Below are 18,930 nucleotides of genomic sequence, written 5' to 3'. Positions count from 1 at the left end.
TCCAGTTTCTCAGACTTGCTGCCGAGGGAGACTTTTCAAACGTGAACCCTGTCTTGTGTGTGTGTCCCGGTGGGAGACACAGTTCCCGGCGGGCTGTGTCACCTCTCCGGCGTCCCTCGTCCTCCTTTCCCTGCGGTGGGTGGGCTGTCCCCTGGCAGGGACACCAGGGTGGCTTTCTGACGAGGTGTGAGGTTGGATGAGACGATCCTAACCTGCCTGTCACGCTCTGAGCCTTTATGGTCGCCTGTATCCATGGCAAAGAGTCACTGCCCCAGTGTCAGACGGGCAGTGCAGGCCATGGAAGTGGTGCTGTCTTGGCCGTGCACAGTTCACATCTGCATGCTTTGTGATGGTGTAACACCTAGCTTGTATTCTTGTACTGGGAGGTAAACAAAGGAATTAATTGGACAGAGGTGAAAGGAGTAATTGGACAAGAGCCATGGTTTTTCACATCTATGGGGTATATTCTGTTGAGGACATTATGCTGTGTATACACGCGTATAGATTCCTCTGGGCTTCTGAAACATAACCATGGTCATTATCTTTGAAATGCCTTCAACCAGCATTTAGTGAGCAGTGGGTTTACAAGAAGAGGTGTACTTGCGTAGCGTGCTAACCATATTTGTGCTTCACTGTTCACTAGTTTCTTATGAGGAATCCACCTTAAATTGTCACTAGATGGTTTTTGGTTAGTCGTTGTAAAGGGGAAGAATATTTTTGAAGGGTAGCATACAGTAAAGTGCATTAACCTTACGCATACATACGTCTCAGAGATTATTTACATACGCAGTCACCCATGTAACCTTCCCCCAGATCAGGGTGTAGAACATTTCCAGGACCTCTCACAGGTACCTGCTGCCCCTTCCCAGGTCCTACACCCCACTGAGAGGTGACCCAGACTCTGGCTCTGTCATCACAGATCAGTTGTGCCTGTGCTTGAACTTCATGTGAGTGGAATCATTCATTTTATTCTCTTTGTGTCTGGCTTCTTTCACTCAACATTGTGTCTGTGAGATTCATCCCTGTCGTGTGTGCTGTTAGTTTGTTCTTTTTAACTGATGCTAGTTTTCCACTGAAGGAGGACACCACTGTTTTTCCATTCCTCCATTCTTCAAATGGTGGGCATTTGGAATGCTTCCAGTTTCTCGCTGTTTTGGTGAAACCTGCTCCGAACATTCGTGTGCGTGCCTTCTTGTGGATCTGTGCACTCATGACAGGTTTCCAGGTTGCAGAGTGGGCATGCATTTAGGTTTAACAGGAATTGCCAGGAACAGTTTTCCAAAGTGATTGTGCCGTTTGATACCCCTACCATCAATGTATGAAAAGTTTCAGTTGTGTAAGAAACTTCTTTTGGATTTGAACTTTTCATATTAAAAAAGGTAGTTTTATGCAAGGAATTTCGGTTTACAGATTGTTCTGTCCTTACTACACACACACACACACACACACACACACACACACACCCCTGTAATTTTGAACTGGATGCTCTCTTAAAAGACATATTTTTCTTTTTCTTTTTTTTTTTAATAGATCTTTGTTGGAGTATAATTGCTTCACGATACTGTGTTAGTTTCTGTTGCACACCAAAGTGAATCAGCCATATGCATACATATATCCCCATATCCCCTCCCTCTTGAGCTTCCCTCTCATCCTCCCTATCCCACCCCTCTAGGTCATTGCAAAGCACCGAGCTGACCTCCCTGTGCTATGCTGCTGCTTCCCACCAGCCAACTATGTTACATTCGGTAGTGTGTATATGTCCATGCCACTCTCACTTCGCACCAGCTTCCCCCCCCACGACCCCATGTCCTCAAGTCCATTTTCTATGTCTGCCTCTTTATTCCTGCCCTGCAACTAGGTTCATCAGTACCATTTTTTTTTTTTTTTTTTTAGATTCCATATATCTGCGTTAGCATACGGTATTTGTTTTTCTCTTTCTGACTTACTTCACTCTGTATGACAGACTCTGGGTCCATCCACCTCACTACAAATAACTCTATTTCGTTTCTTTTTATGGCTGAGTAATATTCCATTGTATATATGTGCCACATCTTCTTTATCCATTCATCTGTCTATGGACACTTAGGTTGCTTCCATGTCCTGGCTATTGGAAATAGTGCTTCAATGAACATTGTGATACGTGACTCTTTGTGAATTATGGTTTTCTCAGGATATATGCCCAGTAGTGGGATTGCTGGGTCATATGCTAGTTCTATTTTTAGTTTTTTAAGGAACCTCCATGCTGTTCTCCATAGTGGCTGTATCAATTTACATTCCCACCAACAGTGCAAGAGGGTTCCCTTTTCTCCACACCCTCTCCAGCATTTATTGTTTCTAGCTTCTTTGATAATGGCCATTCTGACCGGCGTGAGGTGATACCTCATTGTAGTTTTGATTTGCATTTCTCTAATGATTAGTGATGTTGAGCATCTTTTCATGTGTCTCTTGGCCATCGGTATGTCTTCCTTGGTGAAATGTCTGTTTAGGTCTTCTGCCCATTTTTTAACTGGATTGTTTGTTTTTTTGATATTGAACTGCATGAGCCGTTTGTATATTTTGGAGATTAATCCTTTGTCTGTTGTTTCATTTGCAAATCTTTTCTCCCATTCTGAGGATTGTCTTTTTGTCTTGTTTATGGTTTCCTTTGCTTTGCAAAAGCTTTTAAGTTTAATTAAGTCCCATTTGTTTATTTTTGTTTTTATTTCCATTACTGTAGGAGATAGGTCAAAAAAGATCTTGCTGTGGTTTATGTCAAAGAGTGTTTTTCCTATGTTTTCCTCTAAGAGTTTTATAGTGTCTGGTCTTACATTTAAACCTTTAATCCATTTGGAGTTTATTTTTGTGTATGGTGTTAGGGAGTGTTCTAATTTCATTTTTTTACATGTAGCTGTCCAGTTTTCCCAGCACCACTTATTGAAGAGGCTGTCTTTTCTCCATTGTCCCATGTCGTGAATTAGGTGCCCATACGTGCATGGGTTTCTCTCTGGGCTTTCTATCCTGTACCATTGATCTATATTTCTGTTTTTGTGCCAGTACCATACTGTCTTGATTACTGTAGCTTTGTGATACAGTTTGAAGTTGGGGAGGCTGATTCCTCCAACTCCGTTTTTCTTTCTCAAGATTGCTTTGGCTGTTCGGGGTCTTTTGTGTTTCCATCCGCATTGTAAAATGTTTTGTTCTAATTCTGTGAAGAATGCCGTTGGTAGTTTAATAGGGATTGCATTCAATCTGTAGATTGCTTTGGGTAAGATAGTCATTTTCACAGTATTGATTCTTCCAATCCAAGAACATGGTATATTTCTCCATCTGTTTATGTCATCTTTGATTTCTTTCATCAGTGTTTTATAGTTTTCTGAGTGCAAGTCTTTCACCCCCTTAGGCAGGTTTGTTCCTAGGTATTTTATTCTTTTTGTTACGATGGTAAATGGGAGTGTTTCCTTAATTTCTCTTTCTGATTTTTTGTTGTTGGTGTATAGGAATGCCAGAGATTTCTGTGCATTAATTTTGTATCCTGCGACCTTACCAAATTCACTGATTAATTCTAGTAGTTTTCTGGTGGCATCTTTAGGATTTTCTATGTATAGTATCATGTCATCAGCAAATAGTGACAGTTTTCCTTCTTCCTTTCCAGTTCGTATTCCTTTTATTTCTTTTCCTTCTCTGATTGCCATGGCTAGGACTTCCAAAACTATGTTGAGTAATAGTGGTTAGAGTGGACATCCTTGTCTTGTTCCTGATCTTAGTGGAAATGCTTTTCGTTTTTCACCGTTGAGTATGATGCTTGTTGTGGGTTTGTCGTATATGGCCTTTATTATGTTGAGGTAGGTTCCCTCTATGCCCATTTTCTGGAGAGTTTTTACCATAAATGGGTGTTGAATTTTGTCAGAAGCTTTTTCTGCATCTATTGAGATGATCATATGGTTTTTATTCCTTAATTTGTTAGTGTGGTGTATCACATTGATTGATTTGCGAATACTGAAGAATCCTTGCATCCTTGGGATAAGAGATATTTTTCTAATGCTGTGTAACAAATCACCATGGACTTGGTGGCTCACAACACCCACTTCTTATCTCACAGTTCTGTAGGTCTGAAGTCCGGGCTGGGTCCTCTGCATGGGGTCTCATGGTGGCATCAGGGACTGTGAGCTCCTCTGAAGCTGGGGTACCCCTCAGACGCGTTCAGGTTGTTGGCAGAAATCAGTTCCTTGCGGTTGTAGGACTGAGGCCCTCAGCTCCTAGAGGCTGCCCACCACTCCTGCCACATGGCCCTCTCCACAACATGGCCATTTACATCTTAAAGGCCAGCAGGAGAGCATCTGCTGTAGCTTTGAGTCTGACTTTCCATCTCTGAAAAAGGGCACATCTGATTAGGTCAGACCTGCCCACACTCCAGGTGAGGGAATCGTATAGGGTGTGCACACCAGGGACTGCTGTTTTAGAACTGTGCCTACCACAAAAGAGGTGATTATAATTCCTAGTGACATGGATATTTCACTACTGAAACTATTTCATGTGATTTTTCCATTTTGTATTTTTACTTTTAATTTCTGTTCTTTTTTTTTAATTGAAGTATAGTTGATTTACAATGTTGTGTTAGTTTTTGATGTACAGCAAAGTGATTCAGTTATATATGCATACATACTTTTTCATATATTTTCCATTATGGTTTATTACATGATATTGTAATCGTTTCCTGTGCTAATTTCTATTCTTAATATTAGAATAGTTCCTATTTATTGAGTGCCTGCCAAGTAGGGTGACCAGCCATCCTGGTTTCCCAGCATGTGTGATTGTCAGTGCTAAAACTGGAAAAGTCACAGGCAAACTGGGATGTTTAGTCATCCTACTGCTAAGGGCCAGACATAGTACCAGGTTTTCACAGTAGACTTAGGGATAGATATCATTATTCCCATTTTACAGGTCAGAAAGCTAAGGTTTGTGGATGCTAACTGGTTTGCCTAGGTTCATACAGCTCGTATGGAGGAGAGCTGGAATGGGATCCCAGAGCTCTGCCATTCTCCTTCAATGTACCTTTATTTTCTTAAAGCTTGTGTTAGGTGTAAGTTCTCGGTCCCTTATCCACAGTTGTGAAATCTAAGGGCTCTGAAAATGGAAAGTTTTTGCATGACTCATTTAATGGCAAGACATGAACTGATGTGAGGCTATTTTTGTCATCATTCTATCATGTCAGCTGCAGAAATATTTATGTTTTATTATGGGTGCTGCCCAGACCCTGCTGGGGGTGTTATATATTGATGGTGTCTCCTGTTTTCAGACCTAAAATTTCAAAAACTCTGAACTTCAGAACTTACCTAGCTGCAAGGATTTTGAGTACATGATTATGAGCCTGTATCTTCCTTTAAGGGAATCGTGAAAAGCAACCTCTGAAGAGTTTTATGTTTTTTCATTTTCGGGAGGGCTGACGTTTAAGTCATCTCTGTCCATTGCTTAGTTACCTTATCTTCACTGCCCTTCCACTCGAGGAGCCAAGTTCCCCTGCCCCCACCCTGACATACCCTAAAAACTCTAGTCAAGAACTGTCGCAGGATTTTACTGTCTTCTGGCCATGGGATGACCAAACTGCGCACATCAGATCTCGTGATCTGCTGTTTCACAGCTGAAAAACTTGGGAATGTTTTTCTTGTAGAAAACAATTTATTACGGTTATTATTGATGACATACAGGTTAGTCACTGATTCTTCATTTAATGAGATTTTCTTCCCTTAAGTGCGGACAGGCATTCATGCGTGTTTGGTGGAATTTGTTTCATTACAGGGACACATCCACTGTAGGAATGGTGTCTCCTGGATTCTTGGATCTGCTTACTTCTTCTCTGAGAAGCTTTTTCTGACCCTCTGCCTCCGCCCACTCCCCACCCCAGGCTGTACACTGTACACCGAACAGACTTCTGTGCTTGCCCTGGTAATGCCTTGTTACAGTTACCTGCTTGTGTAGATTGGTAAACTTAGTGAAGATTGTCTGTTCTCGTGTCTTAACTTCCTCACCTCCTACTATTTAAAATGTCATTCGTTTATTTTGATTTCCTTTAACTTGTTAGCCCACTTCAGTGGGGCTTCTTTTCCCACCACTCCACTGAGATGGTCACATTCCCAATGACCCCACGTTGCTAAACCCGTAGGCCACTTTATTGCACTTGCTGTCTTGGAAGCATTCAGTGGAGTTGAAACGTTATTTTCTCTTGCTTTCCGGGACATCAGGCTCTCCTGATTTTCCTCTTACCTATCTGGCCTCTACTTTCCACCCTTTTTGCTGGCTCTGCCTATTTTCACCTCATTGTTAATAAATGTTGGAAGGCCCCAGGCATGCATCTGTTTCTAGATAATCTCTCCAAGTTGGTGCTAAATCTACCTATATGCTGATGATTTCCGAATTTATATCTTCCACCTGCCATCACCTTCTAGTTCCAGATTCCGTTCTTCGGTTTGTTATATGAGATACAGAATTGGACATCAGTCACTAGGCTTCTCAAACTGTAGGTCCTCTAAGAGAGAACTCCTTTTCCCACTGCCCCTTTAGCCTCCATCTGTCTTCTCCGTCTCAGGAGATGGCCCCATGACTGGCCAGTGAGTCACACATACAGTGCAGCAACCTTCCTGCCCTTTCCTTTTTCCCAGATCCAGTTATCAGGAAGGCCTCCCACTGTATTCGACTTCCAAGTGGTGTCTGAAACATGCCTTCCTCTCTCCTTCACACCATGCTGTACAACCCTACTCACAGATCTTTTGACTTAAACTCTGTTGTTAACCCATTGTGGAGGGCTCCGCTTACCAGAGTATATTTAGTTTCTCAAGTATTGTTAAAGTATTCTAATTTATATCTGATGTACTTTAGTTTTCTTCTCTCTTTCCTAAAAATACTGTAGGAAATAGGTCACAATTCTGAAAAGAATGAGCATTTCTGGATTATAAGAATGATCTCCCCTTGTAGTTGAATCTCAGGTTTCTGTTATGCTCCGTGGTGTGTCTGGTTCACCCTCCTTTCTAGAAGCCCCAGGGCTCTGGGTGGATTGCCAAACCCGGGCTTGTTTTTGCATCACTGTGCATGGTGATGGTCAGCTTTCTTAAAAGAGATTTGAAAACTGCTTTTGATTTATAAACATTTGTACAGGATTCAACATATTTAAGGGTCATACACTGATTCCAGAGAGCAAATTTGACAAATTTTGGATTAAAGCCAGTGAGAAGACACAGGGAATCTTTTATCTTCCTTCTAAATTCTTCATAAAAAGTGACTTTTGGTAGATTTGTGGTCACCCACTATGGTATCACAGTGAAAGATGGAAGGGAGGATGGTGATTTACTTCCTGTGGTGATGGCCTGTCCGTTCCCTGCTCTGTTGCTGTTTTTCTGTATCTCTATTCCAAGAAGTTCTAGCTCTACCACTTAACTAGCTGGTGTGTCCAAACTGTTCATGTCCTTAGTTTACTCATGGTTAAGTTGAAATAGTAATTTCTTTCTTTCAGAGTTATCGTGAGAATCTATGAGAGTATATTTTTGAAAGGACTTTTGTTTTTTTTTTGAAGAACATTTTACTAGCCTAATCACATAAGTTTCTATTAATTTTCATTTCCATAATTAAACTCATGATTTTATATAGTTCTCCTGATCTGCAATCATACTGTAAGCTATTGCAGCACACCGAACAGTAGAATCCTGTGAAGCCAACTATATTCTTAGCAATTAAGAAGTTGAACATTCAGATACAGGAAAGTAAATTTCCACAGAGTACTGCTAATATCTGTGTCAAGTCTGTTGTCTTTCCTCCCTGCCTTTGAAAGGACTCTGAAAATAGTGAATGCCGTGTATATAAATGGTGATGTTAAAGTATTTCATACTGTATTTACTTACTCATTTTGGGTTCTATAAATACTTGAGGGGCCACGCTAGGCTGGAGACTGCTGGACTTTGGCTCCACAGTGATGAAAGAAGAGCCATTCCTGCCCAGATGACCTGCGTGTCAGAGAATGGATATGGTTTGCAAGGAAATAGTGTTGCTACTGCTGATGACAGTTGCCACATATTATATGGCCACAATTTTTTATGTGCTTTATGTCCACTGTTTTGTTTAACCCTCAGAACAACTCTCTACAGCTTTGTTTTATTATCCCTGGTATACAGTTGAAGAACCTGAGGATCAGAGATGTTATGGAAGTTGTCCGAAGTATAGAGCTAGATGATGGCAATGACAGATCTGGGATTTGAATTCATGCGTGTGTGTTTTTCCTTCTGTAAGACACTGCTTCAAGAGAAGGTGAACCATGATGAGCAGAGAAACAGGGTTATGAGTGAGACGGGAGTGTAGCCACTTACATACTGAGGGTATTTGAGAAGCAGCTCTTTTAAATGTGTCTTATGAATTCTTATTTTGAACAGAGAACTGTTCTAGCAAAGAGGCAGAAATAGGCATGTTTCTGGATCTTTAGGTCAGAATTTCCTAAGACAGAATTCGTAAATCATAAATTTTAAGACTTGTATGTCTGAAAATACCTCAATTTTGCCTTTACTCTTGATTCATAGTTTGGCTAGGTATATATTTCTAGGTTGGTTCCTTCAGAATTTTGAAGGCGTGTTTTCCCATAGTCTTCAAACTTGCAGAGTTATTACTGAGAAGCGTAATAGTTAAGAGTTCAGGCCCTGACGCTGGACTCAGTTTGAGTCCCAGCTTATCACTCAGTAGTGTTGTGACTTTAAGGGTATTGTTTAATTTCTTCGTACCATAATCTTCTCATTTGTGAAATGTGTTTGTTGTAAGGATTAAATGAGTTACTGTATGTAAAGCGTTTACAACAGTGCCTAGTACATCATGAGGACTTGGTAAAATTGGCTATTATTATATTATTATTCCAAGTCAGTTATATGTGGCCTTTAAAAAAAACTGACATCTGCTCATTATCCCAGATATTCTGAAATTTCATGATGATGTTTAAAAGTAATGTATTAGAAAGCTTTTTGTCACCTCTGTGTGTATGGGCGGGGGGTGGGGGGGCGGGTATTTCAGCTGATGGGCTTTATCGTGGAATAATCTGGGGGAGAATCAACTGTTTTGTTGCTGACTGCCAAATGTCAGCAGCCAAGCATATTCACTGGGGTTGTTCAGTTTCTCTACATAGGCCCTTGCGGTTGCATGCCTGTGAATTTACTCCTGCTGTCAGCATCCTGAGAGCCTGAGGAGGGGGGTGTGTGTGTGTGTGCGTGCGTGTGTGTGCTGGGGGAGAGGTAGTGATAGTAGAAGTAAAAGGGGCAGGAGGAGGAGCTAATATTTATTGAGTGCTTGCTGTGCACTGGCCCCATTGTAAGAGCTTTACCTTGTTTAATCCTGGCATCAGCTCTAGGACTTTGAACCTATTTATTATCATCATCTTATAGATGAGGAAACTGAGGTGCCGAGATGTTGAGCAGCTTGCACCTTTGCTAATTGATGGAGCTGAGACTGAGCCTGGAGCCCCTCAGATTCCACACACTTTTTAAAAATTATTATTATATGATTCCATTTATTGGAGTTACCTCCAATGGCTAAATTCAGAGAGACAGAATCTAGAATAGAAGCTACTAGGGATAGGGGAAGATAGGTTCCACACTCTGAACCTCTCGGAAAATGCCCCGGTTTTCAGGCCTCGTTATTGTCTTCTCTGTGCCCAGTGTCCCCGAGACCGCTTTCTGTGGCTCACTCTGCCAGGGGATTAAGCCTTCAGGCTCTGACGCTGCGGTGAGAATTGCCTGGCGACGTCTCTGACGGCTCCGGGGACGGGAGCGTCATCTGGCTGCGTGGGTGCCTGGGCTAACGTGCTCACCCTGGCCCTCTGGCTTCAGCCCCGCCTGCACCTCTCGCAGTCCCTGAGCCTCATTCCTGAGCCTTTCCGGGCTTCCTTCTCCCAGGCACCTCTCTGCAGGGACCCTGTTTGGCCTTCCTCTGTTTTGTGAAGCCAGTTGCCACATTCCTTATCCATTTTCTGTCTTCATATGCTGCGGTCAGGGCACCTTGAAGATGGCTTTTGTGTGTGTTTTCATGCTCCTTGTTTTGAGGTGATTTCTAAGAGATGGATTAGGATCATCTTTATTTTGACATCTTAAATCTGAAATCTCCTGTTAAGATATTTTTTAAAGATTCTTAAAGGCATTAAATGCAGATTTATTTTCCCTAAACAAAACCCAGAATATAATAGAATTATATTTTATTAAGAAAATAGAACTTGTCAAAATAATGGCATTGTTCATTTTTTTCCTTTAGCAATTTGGTTTGTCTAATTTTTTTCTCTTAATAAAAATAAATGATCATATCTGAAAGTACTTTAGACTCATGGCAAGCTATCTTTTGGGTGTATTTTTGCTAGAGAGAGTGAGAGAGGGATGTGGGTACAGGACAATAATTTTTTTGGTAGTAGCCTCCTAGGGAAGCAGCTTCAAGCTTCATGATGTCAAAATGAGAGCAAATGAGAATGAGATTGTTACTGAAGTCCTGGGCAAAGAAATATTTCCTGAACTGTGGAATCTGTGTTCATGATTTATTAATAGCTGAACCTATGGATTCTTGAGCCAGACTGCTTGGGTTTGAGTTGACCCCCTTTCTGTGTGATTTGGGACAAGTACTTACCGTCTGTGTGCTGTGGTTGCATTATCTCTAAGGGAGCATAACACCTGCCACCTAAAGTGGTTGTGGTGACTAAAAGATGTGACCCACAGACAATGCACATAGAAGAGCTCATTAAGTCTTAGCTCTTGTTTAATTCTTGTTAGACTCACTGTCATCCTCGGGTGTTTTACCCATCTGCATTTCCCTCTGAATCTAGAACAGTGGAGCCATGGCCTCTTTGCTGAGACTGCATGAGTTGGCCTCATGATGGCAAAATACGGGGATGGAATGTGAGGTGGGAAGCAGGTGAGGGGTTAGGAGCAGGATGGGAGGTGTCCCAGCTGGGAGGGAGGCTGGGCTCGTGCCAGTAGTTTTATTATAGGTTTAGGATTCTGGGACTATGGGCGCCTCATCTGTGTTGGTTCCTTATCTGCAAGGCACTCTTGACTTCGTCTTAAGCAGAGCTCATTCATGCTGTCAGCTTCTGTCTGAGTCCACGGGGCCTGACTCGGGGCCTCGGGGGTGCATGGCGCATCTGTTGATCCTTCAGCAGGGAGGCTGTTAGACATAACGCAGAAATGGATCCATGTGCGCTGGCAGCGGGCATTGTATTCTAGTAGGAGATTTTTGTCTAGAGTTGATCGAAATCATCTCTCTGGGATATGGTCTGGGGTGGGTGGGGAGAGTGTGGGTCAGGAGAGAGAGCCCGGGATCCTGTGCTGTGAGACAGTTTGGTGATTCTAATTGGTTCCGTCCACATGCTTGACTCCGAACTTCCAAAACAAACACACCTATGCACGTTGCCCAAGACTATATGCTGGGTGTTCTTATCGTACCTTCTGGCAACCTACGTTTGGTTTCTCTCCCTCATTGTTGCTGTTGTATAGAATTCTTACTGACATTTGTTGTTTTCTCCACTTGGCCTAGTTAGATTTGGATAACTAAAATACAGAGGAAATTGTCTCTGTCCCAGGGACCTTTCGTTATCCTGAAATAATCCTGTTTAAGCTCGTGCCCAACCTTCCTTTCTCCTCCCTGTGTATAATCCCTAAAATAGTGTTTCAAACAAAAACCAGTTTTGTCTGTCTTCGCTCAGTTCTCCTCTTTATGTCCTTAAACCTTTAGAGTTAAGGAAGAGTTTGTCAGTCAGAACCTTAAAACGGAAAAATAAGTAACGTTGGAAATAACATTGTTGTCAGTCAAGTTTATTTCATAAACTCCTTGGTAGCAGAAGTAACTGTTTAAAGGCTTTGTTTATAAGATACTGTAAGTTAATGTTTAGGATTTGGGAAGTTGATGTTATTCATACAGAGTTTGAAAACAGAAGTGTGAAAACCATCTATTGTCTTCCCATTCGCTTGGTATTTTCATGAGTTTAGATTTTATTTTTTCCCCCTCTTCAGGAAATTTGCTACAGATGGGATTTGTGGCTAATCAGGCAATTACTTAAACAACATGACCAGAGAGCTCTTTCTTGTCTCCTAGGCCTTAAATTTTTCTTTTCCCTTAATTATGCCTTAAAAAAGCCTAATTATCTACTTTATTTCCAAGATTGAAATCACTTTAGGGGAGTCAGAATCTGTAATGTTCTTTGACATTTTTCTCTAGTAATGAAATACTTGTTTAAGAGATCAACAAACACCTCTTTTCAAAAAAAGGTATTATTATATTTTAGATCAGCATTGTAAGAGAAATACAATATGAGCTACATGTGTAATTTAAAATTTTCTACTAGCTACCTTATAAAGTAAAAAGGTGAAATTTATTTTAATAATATATTTTATGTAACCCAATATGTCTAAAATATCATTTCAATATGTAATCAGTATAAAAACTCTTAATGGGATAATTTATATTCTCTTTCATATTAAGTCCTTGAAAGTTGGCACGTCTCAATTTGAATTAGCCACATCTCAAGTGCTCAATTGCCACATGTGGCTCATGCCTACCATATTGAACTGTGTCGTTTTGGACAATTCTGCTTCTTTTTTGAGGATTATGGCAGAGCTGCATGCTTACCCCAGAGAGCTTATTAATGTATGACTTAAAAGGCCTGTTGTCCAAGGTCCTAAAACCTTTTTATTTGGAAATAATTTCAAACATACATAAAAGTTGCAAGAAAGTTAAACACTCAGTCTCTCCACAGATTGACCTGTTGTTAACTTGTGCTTGCTTGTGTGTGTGTGTGTGTATTTCCCCTCCCAAACCATTTGAGAATATATTTCTTGATTTTTTTTACCCTGATATATATACTTCAGTGTATAAATACTAAGAATAAGGACATTCTCTCATATAACCACAATAGTACAGTTATCACCTTCAGAAGATTTATTGATAACATTGATTCGATGCTTTAACGTACTGTCTATATTCCTTTTTTTTTCCACTATATGTTCATATTTATTGCTAACTTGGGGCCTATTAACATTTAGAAAATACAGTTTCTAAGAGGCAGCTGCTAGAGATTGGCCAATTATAATTCACAAGTCAAAGAGAAAATCTTATTTGACTTTAAAATTCTGTACTTGTTTTCTCCTTTCGTGAATTATCACACAGCCAAAGCACCATGTGTGTGAGAGGAGGGATACAACAGACTTGCTTCCCGACTGTCTGCAAAAATGCATCACCTCAGATGACCTTGGTTCTTTCTACACTAAATAAGGAATTTCCTTCTTCTGATTTTACAACCGATTTAATTATAATAAAAACAATTGTGTGAATAAAATAGTTTGTGATTATCTATCTCTGTTTTCAGTTTCTGTGAGGAATCTTGAAATGTCACCAGTTCTGTAGGAGAGCATTTGAGTCATTTATTACAGTGTGCCTCCTGTATCATGATACATCCAAAAGTCATATCAGACCGATGCTTGGTCTCCCAGACAGGTAGTTTGCAGAGCTGGGTTAAAATTCTGAGTATATAATTGTTCTTTTTTTTTTTTCTATATTTATTTATTTATTTTTTGGCTGCATTGGGTCTTCGTTGCTGCGTGCAGCTTTCTCTAGTTGCGGCGAGTGGGGGCTACTCTTCCTTGTGGTGCGCGGGCTTCTCATTGCAGTGGCTTCTCTTGTTGCGGAGCACAGGCTCTAGGCGCGTGGGCTTCAGTAGTTGTGGCGCACGGGCTCAGTAGTTGTGGCACACAGGCTTAGTTGCTCTGCAGTATATTCCGTTTTTTGTCAAAATTTTTTCTCCAGTACAGAATCTAATTTAGGCTCACAGATTGCATTTAGTTATTATGTATGTTTAGACCCTTTTAATCAGGAACAGTTCTTCAGCCTTTTTTTTTTCCCATGTCATTGGCATTTTAGAATAATACCCTTCCCCATCTCTAATAGAATGTTTCTGCATTTGGGGTTTAATTCAGGTTAATCGTCCCCAGCTGAACACCCTGTAAGTGCTACTGGATGTTGCCTTCTTCTCAGATACTATGTGGAGGCTCGTGGTATCTATTGGCCCCTCATTGCTGATGTTAATTTTGATCACCTGGCCAAAGTGTTGTCCAGTTTCCCTGCCATGTAGTTACCATGTTTTCCCCTTGCATTTGACAGGCATTTTATGGGAGGACACTTTAAAACCACGCAGATAGCCTGTTCCTTATCAGGATGTTCTCCATAGGTTTGTCATCCATTAATGATTCTTGCTTGAGCCAGTTTTTATTATGATGGTTGCAAACTGCTGATTTTTAGCTGCAGTACTCCCTCCACAGAATGTCCCCAGAGGACATTCTATGTAAGCAAGAGCTCCCTATTCTCCCCATTCATTCATTCATTTACATATTACCAGTATGAACTTATGGATTTCAATTTTTTTCTTCAGTGCTCATTGTACTTAATTGCTGAGACCCAGTTTTGCTCAAATTGTTCCATGTTTGGCCAGTGGAAGCCCCTTCAAGCTGGTGTCTCCTTTTGATGCACTCCAGTCATTGGGGGTGCCTCTACTTTCTGACACAACAGAAGAGAGCATATTATATATTTGTTTTTTCTCCTGTTTTACTGAGATATAATTGGCAACATTGTATTAATGTTAGGTGTATATATATGCTTTTTTGTACTTTTGCTTTTCTACTTAGCATCTGGAAGTGGCTCTATGTCAGCTCATACAGAATGTCCTCATCTTTTTTTATAGCCCACGGTGCTCCATTGTGTGAAGGTACCAGAGTTTATTCAGACAGTGTCCAAGTTTGAATATTTAGAGAGTTTTCTGTAGTTTGTAATTATAACTAATGCTGCAGTGAATAACTTGTACATATGTATTTTCATATTGGTTTTTTAAAAAATATTTATTTATTTATTTAGGCTGCGCCGGGCCTTAGTTGCGGCGTGCGGACTTCTTAGTTGTGGCCTGCAGACTCTTAGCTGCGGCATGCATGGGGGATCTAGTTCCCTGACCAGGGATCGAACCTGGGCCCCCTCATTGGGAGCACCGAGTCTTACCCACTGGACCACCAGGAAAGTCCTGTATTTTTGTATTGTTGGAGGTGTATCTTCAGGATAGGTTCTTAGAAGTGGGCTTGCTGTGTTCAAGTGTGAAAACATAAGTAGTTTTGTTGGATATTGCCAGACTCCTTTCCATGATGATTGACCCACTTTGCATTTCCACCAGAAAAAGTATTTTCAAGCTTTAAAAATTTTCCCAATCTTCTAGATGAGAAATGGTAACTCAGTATAGTTTTGATTTGGATATCCTTTATTATGAGTGAAATCAAACATCTTTTTAAATATTTAAGGGCCATTTTTATGTCTTATGGGTTGTCTAGTCACATTGTCCATTTTTCCATAGGATTTTTCATTACTTTGCCATCTTTACATTTTAAAAGTTCTTGGTGTATTGGGGATATTAGTTTTTTATTTGTAATATATACTGCAGATGTTTTCTCCCAGTTTGTTATTGATCTTTTAACTTTTCTTATTATATTTTTTGCCATACAAAAGTTTTAAAAAATTTGTCTAGTCAAATTTATCAGTCTTTTATTGCATCTGGATTTTGAGTCATAGTTAGAAAGCCTTTTTATATACCTCAGTTATAGAGAAATTCGCCCGTATTTTCTATAGGTTCAGGAGAAGACTTGTAACAGAGTACTGCTAGAAGAAGTCAACACGTACTTTGTACTTGCTGTGGAATCTGTCATCCGTGGCCTCCTTACAGCAGGACGAATGGTAATTATGAACTCTCGGACCTGCCAGGCAGTTGGGTTTTGAACTGCTTCTGCAAACAGATAAACTAAAGTACAGAGAGAACCATTCAGGTTAAGTTAGAATTTCAGTCAGTGACAGGATTGAGAATGTAACTCATTTTTAAAAACTCTTTGTATTCTTCATCTATTTTGAGTTAGTCCCTAAGACCAATCCACTCTTTTCTGAGATTCTTGTTTGTTAACTGGGTCCTTTCGTTTAAGGTTATTTCCTGATTTCATAGAGCATCTTGCCAAGTCTTAGCGACGTCTTAGAGCTGTGTTTGTCTTAGCGTAGGGCCGAGGTTATCTGGAGAGCAGTTACAGGCCATGACATTTCTTAGCCATCCTTCGTGACCCCCACTGAGCAGAGGCTTAGGATGGTGATTACCTCTGTGTGGGCGGGTGCAGAAATCAGTCCTCACATCCCTTTCTCTGGAGAGACTTGTGTGAAAGGCCCCCTCAGCAAATGAGCTCCCAGCAGTCCAGAGGCTGGGAGAGGGCAGGTTCCCTCTGTTACTGAATAAGTGAAAATAATGTTGTAGTGATTCGTTTTCTTACAGTGAAGTATGAAAACGGGGGCCAGGGAGCTGCAATGAGTAGATGCTGAGCCCTGGTGTCTGAAACTGCCTGTATGCTCCATGATGAATGGAACCAGTGGGAGGGAGTCCTGGGTTCTGTTCCGGCTGACAGTCACTGATGTATGACTGCCGGCCAGTACTTTCTGACCTTTAATTTTCTTTATCTTAAAATCAGATGGTCTCCAAGAACCTTCCCAGCTCCAGGGTTCTAAATTCTTCTAGTGTCTTTTATTTCCTGCTTGTAATATAGTCCCCAAACTGCTAAGCACTTTTGAATCTTCGTCTTTTTTTTTTTTTTTTTTAACCATTCACTTCTTTCTAAAATTTTCTTTTTGAACATTCCTGGTCTTAAGAGTATTGGTCAGATAAGTAGATTGGTACTTGACATTTTGTCATTTCTGTTTGAGTGTAAGCTCCATGGCAATGGGGACTTGGCGTTAGCACCTTAAACTAAAAGGTAAATAGTGTATTTCTTCTTGGTGTGGCTTAGTTTTAGAAGGGCAATCAATTCTAGGGGCTTAGTAACATTGAGGTAGGCCTTAATGTTTCAGGTTTATTACCATATAGACCAGTAAGCTGTCTTTGTTTCATGGTCCTACGTTGTACCCTTTCATAATTATGGCCGGCGATCATGAAAATTCATTGTTGGGTGCAGAAAGGTTGGGTGAAAGTGTTGCTTGATCCTTGCAGATCCATCCCAGTGCCTTGAAAAACAATGTAAAATATGGTAATGAATTTATACTGAAACCACATTCAGTATTAGTTCCCCCTGCCCCCCAGCTTATGTTCTGCTGTTTCACTTGTAAAATGGGATTTCCTTCGTGTCTGAAGAATGGAGAATTTAATTATTAAAAAGAAAATCCATTCCCAGTTGGAATGACATTTATTAAGAACATTTGGCCCTATTGTTGAGCAGCTATCTTATTTCTCTTATGTGGAAAAAAAAGCCAATTAAATTTTCAAAGTTGTGACCCAGAGCCAGATGTTCTCTTGAGGTAGCCCATGTCCCTTTTGTAATGATCAAAGGTACAAAACAATTCATGTTGCCATATAACAGTCAGTGGTTATCATAGAGTTAGCTTAATCAGGAAGGAAATGCCAAGAGTTTTGTGTAATAAAAAATTCTTTTAAGTTCCATGGATTTATAATAATTACTGTAAATGGAAGGCTTCTTTTCCAGTGTGGATTATGCTTGTAAAGTCAACTTTTTTTTTTTTCCTAGTGAAAGTGAACTGTGGTGATTGTTTTACTGTTGAAATTTTAAAAGATAAAAATACCCGTGTAGGGAGTTCCCTGGTGGCCTAGTGGTTAGGATTCTGGGCTTTCACTGCTGTGACCCGGGATCAATCCCTGGTTGGGGAACTGAGATTCCGTAAGCTGTGTGGTGTGGCTAAAAAGAAAAAAGAGAGAGAGGAAAGAAAAAAATAATAAATTATATATATAAAAAATATCCGTGTAAAATATTTTGACCCTAAGTTTTTATTTAGCTCATTTGAAAAAATATTAAGCATCTTCTGTGTGCTAGCTGCCATACTAACTGCTATGGTGATAAGGGTGAACAGGATGAACATAGGTTTTATTAATTATGATATGTTTGGTTGCAAGCACAGAAAACCTACTCGTATTGGCTTAAGCAATTAGTGAAAGGAATGTGCTGGCTCATGGAACTAAGAACATCCAAGAGATATCAGGTGTGAGTAGTGGCTTGAGCCATTGGGACCTGGTGACTCTCCATCTCTCTGCTTGTGTCTATGTGGGCTTCGCAGGCAGGCTCATTCGACATGGTTGCCCTTGGCAACCTAAGCTAATAATCTCCTAGTTCTCACTGATGAAAAAGAGAGACCGCTCTTCCCCAATGAAACGTTGGGTTTGACTCTTATTAATGTGGACTTAGTCATGTGCCCAAACCTGAACCAGTCGCTGTGGCCAAAGTGAGGCAATGCTCCGATTGGCCAGGCCTGAGCCAGGTGGAGAGAGTTGTCCCTTTTCTAGCACGACGGCTGAGAGTAGGGAATAGTGGTCCCGGGGGGAAATCCAGGCTCTGCCCTAGAAGCAGGGAGTGAATGGACTCAGCAGTAACCGTTGTCTACCTTACAGCCTAGTGGAGGAAGACGGCGTTTCACCAGCAATGACTGTAAAGGGTGGTGGCGCTCTGAGAGAGGAAACACAGGCTGCCGTGGGTGCACCCGGCAGGAACACGTCAGTACAAATCTTACTTTAAAGTGTAACAAATAACAACAATCAACAACGCACCCTTAAAATTACATGTTTTAAGGACACATAATATGGTGAAGGAACATGGCAGTTAACCTTATTTTGGACATTCTCGGGCAGCACACCGGTTGAGTCAGTGCCTGTCGGCTCTTTGTCTTCGGCCAGGTCTCTGCTGAACCGTGAACTGCTCCCAGGCCGCCGGGGCAGTGACCTCTCATCCCGTGTTCCCTGCAACGGAGAATGTCCTACGTTTCCATTTAATAAGGGCTGGTTCAGTATTGTGATAGTGGGTCAGCCACCTATGTTGCACCTGAGGCAAGTGGGCTGCAGCGTGAGGTCTGCACAGGGGCCTGAATCACTGCCCCTGTGATGGAAGA

At 41.0% G+C, this 18,930-nt stretch overlaps 1 protein-coding gene across 1 annotated transcript in view; it reads left to right on the top strand.

Moving 5' to 3' along the window:
• The window catches only part of TULP4 (TUB like protein 4), a 169,085-nt gene that overhangs the window by 877 nt on the left and 149,278 nt on the right, over positions 1-18,930 (top strand). The window lies entirely within an intron of this gene.

This window comes from Eubalaena glacialis, chromosome 12 (assembly GCF_028564815.1).
Source record: "Eubalaena glacialis isolate mEubGla1 chromosome 12, mEubGla1.1.hap2.+ XY, whole genome shotgun sequence".
NCBI lineage: Eukaryota > Metazoa > Chordata > Mammalia > Artiodactyla > Balaenidae > Eubalaena > Eubalaena glacialis.
Note: the sequence above shows the minus strand (reverse complement) of the source record. Positions and strands in the feature narration are given on the sequence as shown.